The following is an 8,142-nucleotide window of genomic DNA, read 5'->3' as shown; positions in this document are numbered from 1 at the left end:
CCCTCCCTCCCCCTCTCTTCTCTCCTCTTTTCTTTTTTCTTTCTCTTTCCTTTTCTCTCTCCCTTTTTTCTTCTTCCTTACTTCTTCCTTCCCTTCTCCCTTTTCTTCTTCAAATGCTAGAATGGAACCCAGGACCTCATATGTGCTAGACAAGTCCTTACCCCCTGAAGGGTACCTCTGGATCAACCTTTTGACTTCTGATGAAAAAGTCAATTCATCAAGCTTTTGTTCACCTTCAGGAGAGATGCAGAATAGGTATTATTAGCCAGTGCCTATGGCTGTTGATAGCCATAGAGAGCCAGTATAGAGCACTGCCTAAGAACTACTGAGTGACTTCTAGAATTTTAAGAGAGTAAGTCAAATTATATTGTTTAATGTTTTGTTCAAGCAGGGCTTGATGATTTAATCATTGAAAGAGAAATAACTTCTTCATTGACTTGTTTACATATATGATCATATATGTTGGTTATTCAATTGTAGCTTTGTTTTTTTGTGTGTGTGTGTGTGTGTATGTGTTTATACAAATGCTCATGTTTGTAGTTCTGGAGATGAAACTGGGGACCTTGGGTATTCTGCCACAGAGCCCTTACACTTACAGGGTTTCTAGCATATTGAATGTATGTGTTTCTGTCTGTCTGTCTGTCTGTCTGTCTACATGCATACACGGCTTGGAGGATTGCCCCCTTTCCCACTTGTCTGATGCCTTCTATTGGGGTCCAGTCTAAAGGAACTAACTTACTGTGTAGTTAAGGATGACCTTGAATTTGGGATTCTTCTGCTTCTACCTCTTTAGTATTGTGATTATAGCTGTGCACCACCAAACTCAGTTCATGTGATGCTAGGAATCAAACAGGGTTTTGTGCATGGTAGGCAAGAACTCTACCAACTGAGTTACACACCCAGCTTAGAAAAGTTCCCAAAATTTTTCTTCCATTAAATATCTTACTGTAGATAGTCCAGACAGTCAGCATCTGCTACATTCATCGAAGCCTTTATATTCAAGCAAATGATTAGGAGACCTCAAATTACCTAGAAAGAATGTGTTAAATAATAGTGTGTGGCTGACTATAACAGAACAAAATAGACTAGAATTCACGCCTCTTGGAGTGTGACATAGTCATTGCCTGTCAGATAAAGGGCTGAACTGGGACACAGAAGCCTGTCTTCTGTGGAAGCAAGCAGATGTTTACTCCTTCAGCTTTCAGAGGGATATGACGAGGAGTCTAAATCCATCTGTGAAGAATAATAAATAAATAAATCAAGGTATCTACAAAAATCCACCATAAACATGGAGGAAAGCGGAGACCTGTAAGAAAGATATTTTACCAGTTAAGCTGCCTTTGCTTTTTATTTTTGTCTTTGCCTTCAAAACTAAACCATTTTAGGAGCAGGGAAAAGACCTAAAATGAACCAAGTATGAACTATTTCTCTTAAGTGAAGTTTTTTTTTATTGAGTTCATGGTTTATTTCCTGGTTCCTGTGGCATCCAGAGCAGGAGGTAGGCTGAAACCCGAGAGCAGTGCCTAACCTTGTGGTTGGACTTCAGAAAAAAATCCACAGAATAAATGAATTCCTGAGCAGCCAGTAGGACTCCAGAATGAGAAGAGATGGTACTGACTTTTACACCGGCACGATCCTGAGGCATTCCTAGCAGCCATGGAAGGATGCTTCAAATACCCCAACGGAAGAAACATTTCAGAATTCAGTCTCTGGAACAAGCAAATGCTCTTCAGAAAAGTACATCTTTAACCTGGTCAGCCCTAGTTATTTCAGTCTGAATGAATTCATGAGAACCCCAAGCCCAGTGTGTACTGAGGAATGAAAATAGGGGATCCTAGGGGAAGGTCAAATCACCCAGCTCTGGATATAAATAAGAGACCATACCCTAGAATATAAAGTATGACCAGGTCAAGTATCAATGGCAGCCTCTGGCCTCCCCATCCATCCATCCATCCATCCATGTGTGCACACGTATATAAGCCCACATGCGACACACACACACACACACACACACACTTCCTTTAAATGCTTGCTCTTCAAGGAGACTTTGGATTTATTTATTTATTTATTTATTTATTTATTTATTTAATTTATTTAACCAGAGCAATGTAATATGGAGGCTAGAAGTTGTCACGTGGCATTTTCTTTAATCACTTACCACCTTAATTGGTTGAGACAGCGCCTGTCAGTAAACCTAGAAGTCAACATTTGGTTGGACTTACTGACCAATGCCTGTTTGCCGAACGCTGGATTTAGGGTGCATGCTGCCACAACTGCCTATTAGGTGGGTGCTAAGGATCCTGTGCAGCAAGCACTGTACCCACTTGTTGAGGGCACAAAGGTCTTTGTACGTATAGAGAAGCATGCAGAGAACCAGGAATGTTAATCATGCAGGGGTGTCTCCTCAATGGAGGAGATAAAATCAAAAACCTGCATTCCATCCAGAAAGCTGAGAGTGGATTTTGTTAATGTGCTTGTGACCTTTCTGCTATCTATGCAGGCAGACCTCACCCACCTTTTGCTATAGAAGCAAATCTCACCCAAATTACCCAGAATGGCTATCCCAGACTCTCCCCTTCCTAGATCTTTATCCATCCTTAGGGGAGATGTCATGTGCACTTTAATGGCCTGCTGACCTCTATCTATACTATCAGTCAGAGACCACACTAGATTCTATAGAACCCACCCTTATGGTCACATGTACTTTGTAGAAGAGTCTCTATGTAGTTCCACCTTAAGCTTTATTGTACACCTGGAATTGAATTGATTGGACTGACTATTGCCTGGATACCTTTGCCCAAATTGAACTGTGTTTTAACTATGCCAACAATGAACGGCCTGGCATTAGACTCCCTGATGTCTGATCCAGGTTGATAAAATCAATCTGCATAGGGTTTTCTTATCTCTTCTCCGGGTTTGATACCCTGCTTGGATACCAGCAGAGACCCCCCCATGCCTACACTAACTTAGAACTTGGCTATGTAGTTCAAATCTGCCTTGAACTCCTGATCCTCCTGTCTCTAACCTTCCAAATATGTGGAAAATGGATGCTTGCCACCATGCTTGAGATGTGGGGTTTCTATAGCTGTGCTAAGATGGAGATCTGCTTCCCAATTAAGTAGAGATTTCAGAATGCTCTTTCACTTAAGCTTCTGCTTCAGTGCTGTGCTGAGCTCTGTATCGGCGGTATGGAAATCATCACTTAATATTCACTTTTTTCAACTTTTTATTGGTTTGGTTTTGATCCTTTCTGTTTTTAGATATTTAGACATAATTTGGAGGACACCGTTTTTAAAAATCGCAGTTATCTAGCATTTGGATTCCACCTACAGTCTCAAAAATAATCGTTTGTTCATAATACCCTGTCTCATGATTCTCAAGGTAGCGACTATCTGTTGCTTACTACTATATCATGATGTCTGAGTAGAATTCCCTCTGACTAATACATACATACAATCCAAAAGGAGGTGCATGAGGTCTGAAATATCGGGCACATAAATTGAATCGACTCTTAAGCTAATTCAGCAAACTATCTTAATATACAAATTAACTATAACTAGCGATTAGGGTAGGAAAACAAACCCATCAGACTTAAAAGTGATGAGAAAGCTCTACAGATCTGAAAGCTGTTCTTAGATCCTTTTGAGACAGGATTATAGTAACAGTGAGCAAACAGCCACAGGCAGATGAACATATATACACACAGTTCCGTGTGTGCATACAAACTCCAAACAAGATCACAGCAGAGGTAGTCACTACCTGTGAACATCTGGATGTTTCCTTATGTTGAATGTCCTTTGGTCTCTTCTCCTTCCCATTTCCTCTCCAGCCTCCCTTCCTCTTTTCTTCCTCCCCTTCTCCCTTCTCTTCTTCTTCTTTCTGTGTTTCTCTCAGCTTAGAGCTAAACTCTAGCCTTCACCAATGCTAAGCAAGCACTATAACACTGACCCTATTTGCTATGATTATCATTGAAAATTTAGGTTTAGACGCCCCCCCCTTATCTTAAATACAATGTAAGTAGGTACTGTTATTATTAAATATGTGGAAAATGCGATTTTGATAAATGCATATTATTTTATTGTTTTAGAACTATTTATTTATTTATTTACTTAATTTTCAAAACCAGGTCTCATTATGTAGCGCTGACTGCCAGGCTGGTCTTGAACTCACCTAGCTCCAATTAGCTATGTCTCCCAAGTGCCTACACCACAATAGCAGATTAATTTATTTAATTAAGGCTTTTATTATTGATTGCTTAGATGGTTATCACTTTTGTACTTCTGTAAACATTGTTACAGTTAGCGCTTGCTGATAAAAAGAGCTGTACCAAAGTGGATGCTAAGTCAAGGAAGGCTTAGGATTCCAGCCTCAGTCACCCAATCTCAGTAGACCATAACAGTCATTTCCTGAACCAGGTCTATACGAGCAGTCTCCAAAAGTCGGGCTTCTAGTTCAGTTAAGAGAGACAAAACCTGGAGAAACCCTAGAGCAGTACAAAGAATCCTCTTCCTTCTCTCTTCCTGTGTGTTCTAGATCCGATGATGAGGACTGACCAAACCGGAGATTTGCAAAGATGGACTCAAGGCTGGGAGTGGGCAGAGAGGTATGACTGTTAGAAAAGCCATTGGTGACAAATCAGGAGTACTGAAATAGTAGCATTACATAAAATTGGACAATTTTTAAAAATATTTAAGTACATTTTTTTTTACTCTCTTAAATTGTGAGACAGGGTCTCCTGTACACCAGGTTGGTCTTAAATTGGACAAGTAAACGAGGGTGACCTTAACCTTCCGGTTCTCCTGTTTCTGCCTCCTAAAGGCTGGGAATACATTTGTGGTTGTGCAGCATCAGCGTCTTTCTGCAGTGCTGGGGGATCCAATCCAGGACTTCCTCCGTGCTAGGCAAGCATTCTCCCAACACTGCTACTTCTTCAGTCCCAGCCTAGTTTCACTTTCAAAATGTAACTGATCTGCCAATAATTGGAAACAAAGTTACAGAGACTCTCCTGGCTCTATATTGGAAGATAAAGAATTGATTCAACACCTGAAATACCTCGTACATTGAAACTGGCTTTTCCCACTCTTCTGGAGTTTGTTTGACTGCCTGACAGCATAATTGGAACCTAATTTTTTGGCTCCTGATATTTTAAATTAGATTTCTATTTAAATGCAGCTTTTGATGTTTATTAATCACTTGAGAGATGGATTCACAATGGTGTAATTTTCTCCTTAAATTGTGTGCTTAACACTCATCAGTGCTAACACACCCTGTGTGTGCACTTCAAAGTCAAACCACAGATAGAGCCATGTCTTGGGAGACGAGATGCTGCTGATTTCTCTCTGGCAGAAATTGCCTATTGCTTTCATATTTCAGTAATGCAGCAGAGTCCCTTGTGTATCCCAAGTATAAATTACTATGTAATTTTTGAGATAAAAATTGTCTTTTCTCAATATTCATTAGATGCTGAAATCATAGCAGAGCAGTCATATTTTGAAAATATGTCAATTTTGCTGTACTTAATATCCGTCTCAGTTCTGGAGAAACTATGAAAACTAGGACAAGTTGACTTTAATTAAATCCTCACAATTCTCCCCAGAGTACACTGTAATTTCCATTACTTTAAAGGTGCTTCTGGAATCACAGGGGACTCCCCAGTTTAACTGCATAGATCTAAAGGGGTACAGTAAATATTGGTGTGGTGCTGTGATTTAGAATATTGTTTAAATCATTTAAATTGTTGAAAACAGAGGTACTGGATCCTTTGCAATTGTGTTGGATAGTTTTATGCCAACTGGACACAAGCTAAAGTCATCTGAGAGGAAGGAACTTCAGTGTGGTGGTTTGAGTACGATTGTCCCAGGGAGTGGCACTATTAGGAGGTGTGGCCTTGTTAGAGGAAGTATGTCATTATGAGTGTGGGCTTTAAGTCCCTCATTCTAGCTTCCTGGAAACTAGTCTCCCGTTCACCTCCGGAATAGGATGTAAAACTCTCAGCTCCTCCTGCACCATGCCTGGACATTACCATGCTCCCCACCTTGATGATAAAGGACTGAATCTCTGAACCTGTAAGCTAGCCTCAATTAAATGTTCTTATAAGAGTTGCCTTGGTCATGATGTCTGTTCACAGCAGTAAAATACTACCTAATACATTCAGTTAAGAAAATGTTTCCTTAGGATGGGATTGTAAACAAGCCTGTAGAGCATTTTCTTAATTTGTAATGGATGAGGGAGGGCCTAGCTTATTGTGTATGGTGCCATACATAGGTTAGTGGTCCTGGGTTCTATAAAAAAAAGCAGGCTAAGCAAGCCATGGTGAGCAAGCCAGTAAGCAGCCCTCCTTCATGGCCTCTGCATCAGCTCCTGCCTCTGGGTTCCTGCCCTGTTTGAGTTCCTTTCCTTACTTCCTCCAGTAATGGACTGTAATGTGGAAGTGTAATCCAAATAAACACTTTCCTCCCCAACTTGTTTCTGGTTATAGTCTTTCATCACAGCAAGAGAAATCATAACTAAGACACAAAAGTTATGTTTTGTGAATTTATTAGCTATCTTCATATTTTAAGACTACAAGTGAAAATGAATTATTTTGTATGAAATAAGGACAGATAACATATTTAGAGGAGAGGTATAATTATAAAAGCTAGTGGGTTGCATATAGTGCAATCATTTAGTTTTAATTATATGAGGCAAAGTGAGCACAAGAATTCTGTCTTAAACTCCTGTGTCATAGAACCAGGACATAGCTTGATATTAGACGACACGGCTTGCAGTCACCAAGGATGTGCTAGACACAATCCACCAGCCACCCTATTGTAGAAGGACAGATCCTTTTTTAAAGCACACATTTAACCTTACATACTATTTTGGCTGCTAGCCCTTTCCTATTATGGTCCTCAAAAAAAAAAAAAAAAAAGAAAAGAAAAGAAAACATGATTCCAATTACAGTCAATAGCAAATAGCCCCATCTACTTTTACAGTTTGCCCCTGGCCTGAATCCTGATTACTTGTCTTTCTGTAGATTCTTGCCACAGCCAGCCCGAATTAAATGTTGGCTCAGGAATCTTAAACACCAAAAGAATTAAAGCACTCCACTCCACACTCAATTCTCAAGGAGACAGTACTGCTTTGGAAGCCAGAGTCCAGCAACTTCTGATTTTCTTCTAATGTATCCTTTGGCATGCTTTTTCTTCTTTTAAATTCTACGATTTCTTCTTGTTTGTCTATTTTTGTTTTGTTCTTTCCTTTGCAATATCTTAAAAATATTTTTTTAAATGATTATTGTCTAGCATGGTGGTTCATGATTGTAATCCCAATATTTGGGGAGCAGATCAAGAGTTCAAGGCCAGCCCTGGACTACATGGCAAGACCTTGGCTCAACCCATCCTTCTTCCTTGACACGTGGCCCCCAAGGCTCCCAGGTGGTATGTGATTTGCCTCTAGACAAGCAGCTGCTATGTGGGGAAAGATCTAGGTAAGAGGTCTTTTATTGCATCAGGGGCAAGAGCAAAGGATCTGAGCTGTTGCAGCTAGAGTCCCAGAGTCCTAGAAAGTTGCTTTTGTTAGTTGACAGAGTATCAGTTGAGAAAAATGCCGCTAAAATTGTAACCAGAGGTGCCATTATGCTTCCAGGGAAATCTCAAGGAAAAGTATTGTAAGCAACTGTAAATTGTGGGATTGGGCTCTAAAGGAAACAGTGGAAAGATTCAATCACTGAGTGTGAAAGTTGGAGACAAAGTGTTTTGTATCCAAAAGTGTAGAGGCATTAAATTCTTGGCAACAAGGATTAGTTCTTTAGAGATGGGCTTATTCTAGGAAAGCATGTGACTGAAGTCACTCTATGAAGTCGCAATAGGAAGTCATGAGTGACATCCTATTCCACTGAAGTTCTAATGCTTCATCATGTAAATGGTTTATTTCCATGCCTTCCTTTTATGATAAACTGACGATATCTAAACTAGTGACCAAAACCAACCAAACAAATAAAAAATCTTCTTAGGAGACCTCTTTGATTAGGAGAGTCTTGAACCAAGGAGAAAACCATAGGCAGGAAGTACATCAGAATGGCATTAAAAAATTAGAGAACTTGGCAGATTCTCAGAGGCCCAATTATATGGAATAATTGGAGTAAAAAATTATGTGGGTGGG

General features: G+C 39.9%; 1 pseudogene; it reads left to right on the top strand.

Annotated features, from left to right (window-relative positions):
• Positions 1–4,541: 4,541 nt before the first annotated feature.
• Positions 4,542–7,838, top strand: LOC117707345 (10 kDa heat shock protein, mitochondrial pseudogene; annotated as a pseudogene).
• Positions 7,839–8,142: the final 304 nt, after the last annotated feature.

Source organism: Arvicanthis niloticus, chromosome 4 (genome assembly GCF_011762505.2).
Source record: "Arvicanthis niloticus isolate mArvNil1 chromosome 4, mArvNil1.pat.X, whole genome shotgun sequence".
Lineage (NCBI taxonomy): Eukaryota > Metazoa > Chordata > Mammalia > Rodentia > Muridae > Arvicanthis > Arvicanthis niloticus.
The sequence above is the reverse complement of the archived record's forward strand: the minus strand, read 5'-3'. Positions and strand labels throughout refer to the sequence as shown.